Source organism: Tachysurus vachellii, chromosome 7, assembly GCF_030014155.1.
Source record: "Tachysurus vachellii isolate PV-2020 chromosome 7, HZAU_Pvac_v1, whole genome shotgun sequence".
Lineage (NCBI taxonomy): Eukaryota > Metazoa > Chordata > Actinopteri > Siluriformes > Bagridae > Tachysurus > Tachysurus vachellii.
In genome coordinates this window covers 5,542,836-5,558,139 of record NC_083466.1, presented here as the reverse complement: position 1 = coordinate 5,558,139, position 15,304 = coordinate 5,542,836, and the positions used below count along the sequence as shown (strand labels likewise).

At 39.1% G+C, this 15,304-nt stretch overlaps 1 non-coding gene across 1 annotated transcript; it reads left to right on the top strand.

The window, feature by feature from the left end:
- Nucleotides 1-6,688: 6,688 nt before the first annotated feature.
- Nucleotides 6,689-6,759, top strand: trnag-gcc (transfer RNA glycine (anticodon GCC)). Its single transcript has one exon. It is a non-coding gene; the product is annotated as a tRNA-Gly (tRNA).
- Nucleotides 6,760-15,304: the final 8,545 nt, after the last annotated feature.

Below are 15,304 nucleotides of genomic sequence, written 5' to 3'. Positions count from 1 at the left end.
ACTTTCATGCTCTAACGTCTTTGCAAATTTTGACATAGTAGATTTTTGCATTTTCTTCGGTGCATCTGGACAAGCAGCCATAGCTATGCTCAATGAAACATACGCGTTACACGTGGAGGAGGGTGAAATGGTATTTGAAGACTAAATCCGGGGTGGGCGTGTCCGTTCAGGAGCGTGTGCACACGTGGGACGTTAACGTTATAGATAGCCCCCCATTGGCTAACTTGTTTTAATTACTTGAAAGCAGATACAATGGTGTTAAACAGAACATAAAACATGACAGACTTTTGTCAGATCAAAAGGTATGGCCTTTGATCCATTTCCTATCAGGAAACATTATATATTTACAATCATAAACTTTATTATGAACTTTTAACTTAAACCTAACATCATAAAACATGACAGACATTTGTCAGATCAAAAGGTATGACCTTTGATCTTTGATCCACTTCCTACATCTGTCAGATCAAAAGGTATGACCTTTGATCCACTTCCTACATCTTTCAACTTTATTATGATCTTTTAACTTAAACCTAACATCATAAAACATGACAGACATTTGTCAGATCAAAAGGTATGACCTTTGATCTTTGATCCACTTCCTACATCTGTCAGATCAAAAGGTATGACCTTTGATCCACTTCCTACATCTTTCAACTTTATTATGATCTTTTAACTTAAACCTAACATCATAAAACATGACAGACATTTGTCAGATCAAAAGGTATGACCTTTGATCCACTTCCTACATCTTTCAACTTTATTATGATCTTTTAACTTAAACCTAACATCATAAAACATGACAGACATTTGTCAGATCAAAGGTATAACCTTTGATCTTTGATCCACTTCCTACATCTGTCAGATCAAAAGGTATGACCTTTTGACCCATTTCCGATCAGGAAACATATAATTACAATCATAAACTTTTATTGTTTTATGGTTTTATTGTTTTATGGTTTTATGGTTTTATTGGGGCAATAAAACTGTCAGCTGATGGAAGCCGCCCTCCATATTCTCTCTAACAATAGCTGCTCATCAAATAATTAACTTTTAATATCATTATTCCTATAATGATATGGCACTTTGGGGTATTTCTGTCATGATACCTGAGAATTTAAGAAAATCCTAAAGTTTAGATGTAAAAATTGCTCTATCATGAGCAACAGCTAGGAAGAAGCAATGACTTACTACTATTTTTCATATTAACTGCAAACATATAGATAAATGAAAAGGGGAAAGAGGAAAGCATGCAAAAATATGCAATTTTATAGAAATGTAAATACATAAATATGTTTGAAATAAATGTGTGAATAAAAACAAAGAAATAATAATAAAAAAAACACCAATAAATAAATAAATAAATGATTTCATGTAAATCTTTCTCTTTTTTCAAAAACAAAATGATACTTTTACATTAATAATGAATAAATGTACAGATTCATGTATATATGAATTCCTTTATTAGTATGATTATAAATAAAGCAATAAATTCATGATTAATAAACCCATCAAAACAATCCAAATAAATAAAAACATTCACACACAAGAAAAAACGTGGCTATGAAGCTATAAGAGATCGAGAGACCTTCGAAGATGTTAAACTTTTACAAAACCTGTCACTTGCTCTTACTTTACTTTCAACAACTACTGCTGAGCGGATATAATAACAACAGGCTCTTACAGAGTCACGCACGGGTTTCGATCCCAGTGTCTATGGGCCAGAACTCATAGACGAACACACTAACCATTAGGCTACGGTCCAGAGCTACAATACACGCTCCAAATAGACCCCGCCCATTTTACAGATGATTGGCTGGCACCTTACACAAACCCTCCGCGGATTGGACAGTTTATTAATCGTCACGCAACTCGCGTTAACAACCGGTAGGCAAAACGGGGCTTGTTCACAAATAACAACATCATTGACACACAAGTCCTAACACTATGTTGACCTACAATTTACTACACAGCAGGAATTCCCTTTCTGGTTGTTGCAGTCTCTTGTTTCACTCTGATTGGATAAATCCAAGCGCACGATTATTCAATAGTTTTGAATGACGGGCAAACGGGCCAATACAGAGCTTCTGGTCAACCTAAAGAGATTCACGATGAATAGTTAAAGATATAATAGTTTAATTACTCTAAGCCTCTTATACAGCCCGGTTGCATGCTGCTGTAGCAAATACAATAGTGTTGGGCATTCGTATGATGCATGCTTGCATGCAATTTTGGGATGTAGCCCAGTCCATTGTTATACAATTTCAATGTTGACAGATAATAGGTAACAGGTATTTTTCCTAAATATAGATTTCTAGGAAATATACATTAAGATGACATCTATCATAATATCAGTCAATATAATTCTATTATATATCGTACAAATACAATGTGCTTGCCTGACCTGTCTAGCATCTAGTGTAGTATAAAACACAAAGAATGTAAAAATTACATGTACCTGGGCACTCTATTTGGGTGCAGAAGATGAAATGCAGGTCAGGTTATATTCTACAGTTAAGTCAGATTAGATGATTCCCTATCATTAACACCCCCGGTGCTAATAGTGTGTGTGTGTGTGTGTGTGTGTGTGTGTGTGTTCTATTTATTCAGGCTACTTTCTTCACTCTGCCCACCAATGACTTATCGTGAAGACAATTAATTATCAAAGCCATCTTTTGTTTTTTTTTAATCATTTCTTTAATAAAAAAGACATCAATATACCAAAAGATCTTGCAGAGGCATTTATTATATTAAAAGCAATGTGATACTTTAATGAATTTAACATTTGTACATCAGTCTAGTCATAACTATTGATATTTAAGAATAACTATTTAAGAAAAACATTGTATGTATTGATAATTTTTTTTAGATTTAAATATAAAGTTAGTGGTACTTTGACAAGTAATATTTTAAGGGAAATTTGATTTGGTATTAAATTCTAACCATATCTTAAAGGTGTATGTATGAAACAATGCACAGAAATGTGAACCCTGATGCATGAAATATAAAAAATTATTCAACAAAGTACACAATACCCGCCTCTTCGTCATGCTATTGGCTGGATGGGGATTGCAGGTGGACATTTAAACCACGTCAGCGAGAGTGAAAGGGTGAGAGAGAAAAAGCCGGTTTTGAATGCTGTGTTGTATGCTGTATGCTGTATGCTGTGGCTTGCGTGCCGTGTTACCCCGTTGTGCAAAGCACTGTGAATTGTTGAAATTTTGGGTTGACTTAGTCATTTTGTGTTTTCTGCCTCGTTGTATGTGTGTCCTGTTGTATGTGTTTCCATGTAGTTTTGTAAATATTGTTATATGTAGATATTGCAAATACACCTTGTTTGGTGGTTTGTAGGAAGTCGGTGCCTGTTTTGTTATACGGTTTTTTATTATTGTTTTTGGCTAGATAGGGAGCGAGGGAAGGACATGTATTTTCTTTTCTTTTCTTTGGATCAGGTTAACTGAGTGGTACTTGTTGAGTTAGAGGGAGTTTTATTTATTATTTTGGCCTTTCCGACTTCTGAAGCCGTAACCACCTAAGAGAAGACTGAATAAATCCAAGAAGTGAAACTGTCGTGCCAGTTTTGTATTTTTGTTCCTTTTCTCTTTTCATGCTGAGTTTGAATTTTTACCTGTATGTTACGATCTGACCTAGACCCGGTCGTAACAGGCTACTATTCACTCATGTGATGAAGTATTGGAAATATGTTATAAACAACATTCTAATATTTACATCTTTTAGAAGCAGTCTAGAGTGTTTGGAAAATCTTTAAATATACTTCAATAAGAAATGTATTGGAAAAAATTGAAAAAAGTGTATTTGGAAAAAAAATACATTTAGAGTTAGATCAAATTTGCAAGTTGGCAAATTAAAGTGAGAACAAAATAAAAGAACTACCACAGTAGTTTTCAGAAAACCTTAAACAGACATCCTTTGGTGCATTCTTGATGCCCTCTGTCCTCCTCTGTCTCTTGCCCCGGTGAACCATTTTGACAGTGCCTTCTCAGCTTCTTGCTGGTTGACCTTCGACATCAGGGCATTGATCTCTACAAATACAAATACATTTTTAAGATAAAATATATTACAAACAGCACATTTGTGCTTTTTACAAAGACAGACCATGGTACAAGTAACTGCTTGTGTTACACCTTATTCTTCCCCCACTCAGCCACCCTAACAGACATTAGGTGTGTTCATCTTGAGGTGGCGCTGTCAACACTGATTTATATATAACATCAAAGTACTGTGAGAGCGATTATACAGCCGATCAAACTGTCTGCTCATGTGGTAATTAGATGTCATACACTGAACAGTCTGTGTAGTGTTGCTTTAAGAAAACGCACCAGTGTGGAGTGTGTAGAGTGTGTGTAGTGGTGTGCACTTTGTTTTTTCTAACGTTGAGCATGGCTCCGCATCAGAAAATGACAGACCCTTTTAGTTGTCCATTATTCACCCATCCCCCGTCAGATGTGCCACCACAAATATACCAATTACCCAGAAAGAAATTTTACTTTCAGGTAAGCTCCCATCTCATTACTCAGCAGAGGCAGCAGAACTTACTGCCCTTATAGAAGCCTGCAAGTTGGCAGAGGTTTAGACTGTGAGACACATGACTTTGGTACATTGTGGCAACATCAGGGGTTTTTGGCCTCCTTTCACTCATTATGGCCTGATAGCTGACCTCCAGGATGCAGTCCTACTTCCAAAAGCAATTACAGTCTGTAAATGCGAAACGCATATGCGTAATAATGATCATTTTCCATAGGTAATGCCAATCCTATCGTCCAGGCGTGGTGCAGTCAAGTGCGTAAATTCTCAGTCAGGCTGTCTCTATTTATCCTTCCTTTAATTTGTATGCTCTAGCGGATTTCCCATTATTTTCAAGTTTAAGAGTTTGTCTCCTCCTATCCTTTTATAGATTTACGGTTTTCTGATTTCCCAATATTTTCGACCTCGTTTCTGAGTTTATATTAAAAAAAAACTACTTCTACTTAAGCCTGACACTTCCTGAAACCTGCACATTCCTCTCTGGACTCCAAGGGAACACTTGTGTTTGGATTTTAACAACAGTCTCTGTGGATTATTTGTCCTCAGCCTTCTTATCTTATTGCTTCTATATAAAGTAGTTCTACAGTATGTCATCCCAAGCTTCCAAGCACTCCTGGCATCTTCACTATTTTAGGCAGCTTTCCTTATGCCTCCTCTTCTCCCACCTACTCTCCATCCAGTCCTGAGACTGAGATATCACCTCCTGGATGTCCTAATTCTGCCATTTCTCTCAATCCTACCTGCCCTGTTTACCCTACTTCTCCCTCTCCAGGATGTTCTTATACTTATATTGACTAGGCCTTTCATCAATAGGCAAGGCAAGGCAAGTTTATTTGTGTAGCACATTTCATACACAGAGGTCATTCAAAGTGCTTTACATAGATAAATAAAAACTTTAATAAAAACAATTTAAAATATGTTAAACAAAAAAAAAGAGTAAAACAGGAATAAAAGTGATTTGGATAAAAAGTGCAGTCAGTGTGAAGCAGCACAGTGCTCATTCATTAAATGCAGAGTTAAACAGATGTGTTTTAATCTTGATTTAAAAGTGTCTACTGTTGAAGCACATCTGAGCTCTTCTGGAAGCTGATTCCAGTTATAGGTGGCATAATAACTAAATGCTGACGCACCTTGTTTTGAGTGAACCCATGGTATCTCTAACTGACCTGATCCTGATGATCTGAGTAATCTTGGTTCATATTCAATTATCATATCTATAATGTATTTCGGTTCTAAGCCATGAAGTGATTTATAAACGAGTAACAATACTTTAAAATCTATTCTAAATGTAACTGGAAGCCGGTGTAATGACCTGAGGACTAGAGTGATGTGCTCAATTTTTTTGGTTCTGGTCAGAATTCTGGCAGCACCGTTCTGTATGAGCTGCAGCTGTCTAATGGTCTTTTTGGGGATCCCAGTAAGGAGTCCATTGCAATAATCCACCCTGCTGGTGATGAAAGTATGAACAAGTTTCTCTAAGTCCTATCTTGAGACAAAACATCTAATTCTGGCTATATTTCTGAGATGGTAGTAAGCTGATTTGCTTATCGCTTTCACATGACTACTGAAATTAAGGTCAGACTCTAAAATTACACCAAGATTTCTGACTTTATTTTGTGTCTTTAGACCCCTAGAGTCAGGTATGTGTTAACCTTGAGAGTTTCATCTTTATTTCTGAATACAATGACTTCAGTTTTGTCTTTGTTTAACTGGAGGAAGTTCTGAGGCATCCAACTGTTAATTTCATCAATGCACTTACTTAAAGAGTCAATGGGGATGTAGTCATTAGGGGACAGGGCTAAGTATATCTGGGTGTCATCTGCATAGCTGTGGTAAGCAATTTGGTTCTTTTTCATTATTTGACCAATTGGGAGCATATACAAATTAAAGAGAAGCGGTGAAAGAATTGAGCCCTGTGGGACTCCACATGTCATGGATATCCACTCAGATTTATGGTTACCTATGTTCACATAGTAACCTCTCCCTTTTAGGTATGATTTAAACCATTTGAGGACCATCCCAGAAAGCCCTACCCAGTTTTCCAGTCTATGTAAGAGTATGGTGTGATCTACCGTGTCAATGACAGCACTAAGATCTAGTAGCACCAACCTCTGCTGAAGGTGTCCACAGCCCCTTAACGTAGGCATTGGTGGTTCAGTGGTAGAATTCTCACCTGCCACGCGGGAGCCCCGGGTTTGATTCCTGGCCAATGCACGGTGGGCTTTTGAGGCAGCTTGTGGGCCCACAGCCTTCTTTGTGCAAGCATTGCCAATGCTGATACGACTGGGCTCCTGGAGGCTTCCATGCTGCTCGATTATACAAGGAAAAGGGACTCAGAAAGGAACTTGCGCATCAAATTGAAGAAACAGACTCTTAGCAGGCCCTCAGAGTAGCCTGTAAAGATCCGTTAAAAGTGTGGTCAATCGCACCCGGGGGCGTCCTGGAGCTCTTCTTCTAGGCATTGTTGGGTCATTGCAAGAACTCCTGCTTGCCATGCTGGAGGCCTGGGATTTTATTCAGTGCAAGCTTATGAGTCGGCATGTGTGCCAAGAGCCTTCACCCTGGAAGCATCTTACAAACGTCGCCAATTCTGCTCGGACGAGGCTTCTGGAGCCGTTCCAGGCTGCTCGGTAATACAAGGATGCTGAGGAGTGCTCTTTTAAAGCTGATTAAAACATTGAGTGCCAGACAAGTCTGTTGAAAATAGAAAGGACACTACATGAAGACATACAAACTTTGGCTGCAGTGGATAACAGCGCAGCTCTGTATGGGACTTTAGTGTAAAGTGCACTCTTATGAATTTTTATGAACAGGCTAATCACATGTTGATTCATTCATTCATTCATTCATTCATTCATTCATTTTCTACCGTTTATCTGAACTACTTCGTGTCACGGGGAGCCTGTGCCTATCTCAGGCGTCATCGGGCATCAAGGAAGGATACACCCTGGACGGAGTGCCAACCCATCGCAGGGCACACACACACACTCTCATTCACTCACGCAATCACACACTATGGACAATTTTCCAGGGAAATCGCATGTTGCACATGAAGGTGTACACCCTGCGTCAGTGGCGCTGAAATTGACGTATGCTTAAGGAGCTCTCTTTCAAATCTGATGAACAGATTCACAGCAATTTGGCGAATTTGCAAAGAAAACACGAAGCACATATGAAAGTCTACTCTGCTCGTACGGCTGAACCGCGATCATAGCTCAACGAGAATTGACTTATGCTTAAGGTGCTCTCTTTCAAATTTGATGAACAGATTCACAGCAAGTTGGCGAATTTGCAAACAAAACACGAAGCACATATGAATGTCTAACTCTGCTCATATGGCTGAACCATGATCATAGCTCAATCAGAGCAAAAAAGGATAAGAGGGGTCAAATCCATGGCAGGGTAAACACCCGCAAGACCGACGGACAGCCGTGGCCGCCTTCGGAACTCGTGGACCGGAACGCCGTTGAGTTGAGCAAATCGCTGCCACAGTAGGAAAAGATAAACCGGGTCAAGTACAAAACAGACGTAGCTTGAGAAGAACCATTAAAAGGGCCGGCCACCTCTGCCGAAGGTGTCCACGACCCCTTAACGTAAGCATTGGTGGTTCAGTGGTAGAATTCTCGCCTGCCACGCGGAGGCAAGAAGTGTATATTTGGAACAGAGTGCCAGCCAATCAAATTGAAGCATTTTTGCTGCTCTCCCAGATGCTAAATGTACGTCACGGTCAATTTTTATGAATTAAAATGTTTGTCTAGACATCGCTTCGAATCCCACTCAGTGCAACTTTAAAAAATATTCTGCACACTAATTTGTGAACTATAAACACAAATACATATATTTAACACATTTCTGAATAATATATAACGAATTCTGTAAAGTGAGACACACTACATCAATGAAATCAGTGTTAATCATTTTGTTTATTTGGCATTCTAAACACTTTAAAGGACTAAAACACAATAGAAATAACAAACGTAAGAAAAACACACGTAACATATACATATTAATGCAACATTAAAGACTAATTAAATTAATACACATTTAAATAAAGAGAAAATATATTTACAAAAGTTTACTGCAGGTGAAAGAAAATTTACAACATTTATTTTTATTTTCTCCTTTCTGCCACCCATCTCTGTCTTTCCATCTCATAAAATATAGACTTCTGAAACTCCTTCCAGGTCATTTCTTTTTCCATCCCCTGATGCTGGTAAATGGAAAAGACTTTTGAAGGGCAGTAAATATATTTCCCAGCAATTCCAGGGAAGTCTGTATGTAGGTGTGGACTGTTTGGGCCCTGCTTTAGTTCCATCTTACAAAACCTACACAGGCGTCCAACACGGTGTACTTCAGGCCTCTTGCGCTTTTGCTGTTTTTTCTCCTCCACCCGTTTCTTTGTGGACGCAAGTTCTCTCTGAAAGAACTCGGTTTCCGTAAAGTCTTGGAATGGCATTCTGGGGTTTGTTAGTCCTTCACCACTGTAAGCTTTGAAGACCTTTGTAGAGCAGTAGAAATATCTGACAGGGCCTTGTTGATAAAAATAGTGGACAGAGGAGCCATCGTTCTCATAGCGAGACTTTGGCTGTCCACAGGCAAGACACGTCTTTGTCTGCTTTCTCTGCTCTGGCTGTTGCTGCTGCTGTTGTTGCCGCGCCATGATGCCCTCAACAATTTTCTCCAAGCTCTCAGGAGTCAAGGGTGTGGTTTGAGCAGGTGCTGGTGGATGTACAACTGCAGGGTGCATAGTTACCACTGGCACACTGGTAGTTTCACTCCCCTCTGTCAATGAGTGCCAGAGGTGCTGTCGTTCCTGCAGTTTTTCTGGACTTGTGTTTAATGAAGTACTGGTGTTCAGCAGTTTGGCCAAGTGCTTGACATACTGTGATATGTGCAGTCTTGTGGTTGGATGAAGCATGCTGTTGGGGTCAGTACAGGAACTGTGGACCATTGCTGCATACTCCTGATCCACAAGCTTTAGCATGTCCTTCTTCCCATGATGCTTATTCAACAAGCTGTCAATGGCCACCTTCATTGGAGCTGTCCAAAGTTTGTGATCCAGCACAAACACCCTTCCACCAGTCTTCATCGGTCCAGTGCAGGTACTAGAAGGTGAGGCCAGCATGGGCAGGGGTGGTGTGTATGTGGTTTCTACATAAAGGAAATCAAACAGAATCAATCTTTGTGCCCCAAAATAAATTTTAACAGTGTTTGATAACAAAATATGTTCATCTGTAATTTACCTGGATTTGACCCAGGTTCTGCATGGGCACCATGAGATGAGAACAGTGACAAGCACAAGCAAGATCCTGGTGGATTCTACAAGTTAAGCATAGTTTTATGGATAAGGGAAAAAACAAAGGCAGTAGGTGCACAAAATTGTTCATCTGTCAAAAGGTTACCTGGCTCTGACTGTAGTTCCAAATGGGCACTATCCAATGAAGAATGCAAGGGAGCAAATTCTACAAAAACTAGCTGACACTAGCTGAGGACTTGAAGTCACATCAAGCTCACCAGGATGGTCTGCAGACTGGGCAGTGGGCGTGCTTCCGTGATCAGCTGGACTGAAAGCTTGAGTGGTCTTGCTCTTGTGCTTTTCCCAGTCCAGCACAACAGGGCGACATCCAGGTTCCACATACTCCAGTCCAAACCTCTCTCCAGTGTCTTTGGTGAACACCTGAAGGATGGGATATTTTGCCGTTCCTAACACCCTTGCTGAAGCATTATTAAGATCGCCAATTAGCAACGGATCAAACACTCCCGGAAGCCTAACACCTGGTATTTTCAGATCCACCAGACGCAGTTCCAGCGTGCCACTCCGGTCATGCCCTGGGCTTGAAACAGTTCAGAGGAAACACGTGTGCCAGTGACCCACTGAGCCTGGTGAAAGTAGTAGCTCTCCTGCTGAGACGTTCCTCTTATTGGAATCCACACATCAACTTTAGCCCCCTCACCCTCAGACAATGAAGTAGATCAAGTTTGATCACTATGTTCTCGTCGAATTGGGACCTTGATGCATATGTGTTTTTCAGAACACCAGATGTTGCCTCCAGAATAACGGTATCCACTGTCTGCCAAGCATCCCAGTTCAGGTGTTCTGATTTTTCAGTGTCTGGCACTCTGTATGCTGCACAGCAATCCCTGAAAACACAACATAAAAGTGTAGCTGTGAACATTAATTCTGCTGTATCAATCAAAGAAACAAAACAAATCAGTCAAGATGTAATTAGTCATCTTTGCATGCCATTGCATCTAGTCTTTATACTGTATCTATGAATTGTGTGACATGTAATGTCTCACCTGTGTACCCACTGGTACTGTGCCTTCTCCACTCCTGCCATCCTGTACCGATGAGCCAGCCCCTGGTACATGGGTTCTAATGACTTTTCCGTCTCAAACTGCACCATCACCCATGATACGGCCATTCTGGCGCTGGTATTCATGGAGGAGGCAGTCAGTAAGATAGTGAGCAGACACACAGAGGCCATTCTGTCCATCAACATCATCATAATCACAGAAGGGAGCAGGCTGAGTTTCATTTCTTATGAAACCGGTGATGCTCTTCTGCCCGTACTTGCCTGCCTTACAGTCAGGACACTCTGACAAGTCAGAAGGTAGGCCAAGTTTGCAGGCTCGTATTTGAGGTGAATCATTTCCATCACCTGGTTGGCCATGTCCGTGGGCGATTTACCTGTACGCCATAGCTCATCCAACAGAGACTTACAGATGGCTTTCTTATAAGTTAGAACCGCAGGCAGTAAATTAGTAAACCTTTTGGGGAGCTTTTCCAGCCACTGTTGGTTGTCTGCATACCATCGTTTTTTGCAGAATTTGCAACACAATCGTGGTGAGAACAGGTAGTACTGACCTGTGAGGCCCACAATCACACGAGGCCTACCAAATCCAGCAGACGTAACCTTTGTCTGCCTACACCCGTAAATGCATGGCAGAGCATAGATATTCCTTAGTCTAGCCATCAAGGTGTCATTTTCAGGCTTCCAAATAAAAAATGGATGGAGTTGGAAATATTTGGAGGATGGTAGATTAGAGATGGTGTCGATCAGTTCTCAGATCAGATCTGAGGAGGCAAATGCCACAGAGACACTGTCTTCATGGGGTTGCTCACAGGGGGTGAGCCTGGCCATAGATCCATGGATTCCAGCTCTGTCTTCATCCAGATCTTCTGCTGATGCGAATACTTCTACTCACGGACATCGTAATCGTAGTCAAGAGGTTGTGGAGGAGGGCCTCTAGAGACGGCTGTAAAATAATATAAAAGGATGATTTTCCAATTATAGATACAGACCTTGACTATGGCAATCACTCATTCCCTATAACAAAGACACAATGTAATCTTTCTTACTTGTAGGTGTCTGTTGCAGAGGAGGACGGCTGCACACTGAAGAGCCAAGGGCAGAGGTTAATGAATCTGGAAAGACAAATAATAATTAAAAATACATTCAAAAGTGGGACAATACACAAAGAAAACAACTACATTAATGACTCAGATAAGTGCATAAATCCAATCTTACCATGTGATGCCTCAGCTGTATGTAGAACACTATATGAAGTGTTATCTGAAGATAAGAGATTTTCTAAAAATTATTTTTAGAAAAAAATTTTCTAAAAAAAATAAATCTAAAAAAAAAAAAAAAAAATTCAATATGTCAAGTCGAGTCATCCGAATGTTTTCAATATGTCAAGTCGAGTCATCTGAAATACAACCTTACCATTTTTGCCACATTCCTCAATTGTAGGTGTCCTACAGACTGGAGAGCTGTCTGTGGTGCTGATGTCTGCTAAAACAGAGCATTATTCCTCTATGAGCAATTATTATTTATTTTTTATTATTATTATTATTTACTATTATTATTTTATTATTTATTATTATTTATTTATTTATAATAAATTATATTTATTATAGAGATTATAAATATGATTTTAAATGCTAAACAGTAAAGGTAGGTGAACATGACAATTTGCTAACAAATCTGACACTAAAAACACCTGCAGTTGAAACCAGTCTCATAGATTGTGTGGAAGCTGATTGTTCCGGGAAACGAAACATCAGCTCTTTGGGAAGAGCCACGGGCGTTTTCTGAGCTGTCAAGGCTGGTGCCAAAAGAAGGAAAAGATACAAAATCAAAGTAGAAAATAAGATTAGTACCATAGTAAATGAGAAAAAAGTACAAATATATGAGCAGAATTATAATGTAATTACACATTAACAATTTACCATTGACTGGTGGCAGTTGCCTGGTGTCAGGAGGTGTTATGGTGAGGGCAGCAGAAGACACTGCAAAATGCAAAATCTTGTCAGTCATTTGTGTATAATAATATAAAAGGTTCAGAATACCCCACACTTACTTCACTCGCTTATCTTTATAATAGTAATAAACAGTAAACATTATGCCTACCAAAGGAATGTTAATAATTTCAAACTGTGAAAAGGTAACTTACACGCACATGCATCACCATGAGTTAGTACACTCTAAAAAACGCTGGGTTGTTTTATCAAGCCAAATGCTGTGTTGAGGCCATTTGGTAGGACTCTGGGCTGTTTTAACCCAAGTTTGGGTTGAAAATTGTCTTGAGCTATAACCCAGCAGTGCTGGGTTGGGAACACGGACGTTAAAGAGAGCATGCACGTCAACGTGAAAATCGGACGACACCAGTGCACGAAGCCGCTATCTTCTTTGCGTCTTCAGATAAAAGCAGTGAAATTCTGTCTGAAATGTGTTATTCAATATGTATTTAACGATGTTCATAGCCATAAAAAAATCTGCTTTACTGTATAAACTAATGTTATAAGCGCAATTTAGGCTTTCAGTCAGTTAAACTGAGACTACCTCGCGGCCGTGACAGCCGTGCTCCGACTCACGACAGATCCCAGAACAGTGAACAGGAGAGCGCGCGTGGCATCTTCATCGGAGCTTGGAAGGAAATAGGGTAAATGCTTTTTATATATTACTTGTGTACGTGTTAAATCTACTTTATTATAAATGATTTTGTGTTAGATACGGTTTTTATAAGGCAGAGTTTACTTGATGGTAACGTATTTTGTTAGACTTAAGTAAAGTTGGCCGCATATTTACAGATTGGAGTTTCCCGAGTCAATAACTCCTGAGCTAAATGCTCTTATTACACAAATAACACCTCTTTTCTATAGTAGTAATTTAGAGAGGCAGCTACAACTCAATTTTCCTCAAAATCAGCTTTCCTCCACGGTGGACAAAATACACAAGTCTCTATGTGCAGACGACTGAGAAACCAAGGGACCATCTGCAAAGGGAAAAACCCGAAAAGCGGTCCCTAAAAAACAGTCAATAACTTCACTGTAATACACTGTACTGTCACCAGCTCACACATCACTGATGTCCTGATAGTTATACTACAACACATATTTGGGGGAAATTTTTTGTATACTTTTTATGATTTTTTTTATATGAAAAGTTATTGACTGTTTTTTGTATTCGCTTTTCGGGTTTTGCATTTTGCAGACGGTCCCTTGGAATCTGAATCTGTTTCTCAGTCATCTGCACATAGAGAATTCTGCGAGCATTCATTTTTGCAGACAAACTGTAAGTTTTTTTTTTTTTTTTTATTTATTAATTCAACTGTGTATAGTTAATTAACTTTTATTATTATTACTGTGACCTGACTGCTTCATTGGATTTTGTGTTCTTTAACTTGTTCACTGTTCACTGAAATGTTTTCATATTTCACATACATATTTAATTGGAAGTAAATTGTCCTGACAGTCAGTTTGATGTATGTTCATTATTCTAAATTCTTCTATTTTTCTTATACAACACTACAATTACATTGCTATTTATTGATTCTTACTGATGATTCTTATATCTTCAGATATTGAGGTTAATGTAAATGTTATGAAATGTTTTCATATTTTAAATTTGTATTCTTAAAGTAAAATTTTCTGACTGAAGTCAGTGAAGCATTTACTGTGATATTTGATACATTTACATACTGTTATGATGAAATCAGCTCTGTATATTACACATATTATATATTAGATTTAAGGTTTGCTATTTTAGCCTGGACATCCTTTACAAAAATAAGAAAACGTGTATTAATAAAATGAAGGACGACATTTTATTTAGATCACCTAAATTGCTTCCACATACTTCTGTGTTTCCCGTGGGCGGGGTTTGATTACCGAAGTAAGTATTGCTGTAGATTCATTATTTTAATCAATTAAATTTCTGACCCATTTTGGGTTAAATTCAACCCAGCAGTGTAGTCATTTTTAACTAATAATTGGGTTAAAATCACAATCCAGCATGCTGGGTTAAACATGATAACCCAACTAGTTGGGTTAAAATAACCCAGTGTTGGGTACGTCCCTTTTTGACGCAGCGCTGGGTTGCCAAAATAACCCAAATTGGGTTGTTATTAACCCAGCAGTTTTTAGAGTGTAGACAGAAATATTTAAAACTCAACAATAAAAAAAGAATACTTACCCTGATTGTGGTTGATATCAGTTCTTGGTGGTCGGGGAATCAATTTGTAGCCCCTTGAACAGTTAGTATATTGCCAACGGCACAGATGTTTGTTAGTGGAACAAGGCCAGAACATGGCCAAAACATTGACCCAATAAGAAAGGCTTTTTATTCAGACTTGGAGAGCATTTCATATCACAATTCAACAGAACTGTGCTCCAGTGCTGAGCCTGATGTGTAAAAACTTTTTCCTGATCCTGCAGACCGTCCAAGGTCAGCTGAGGATGATGTTGTTGATG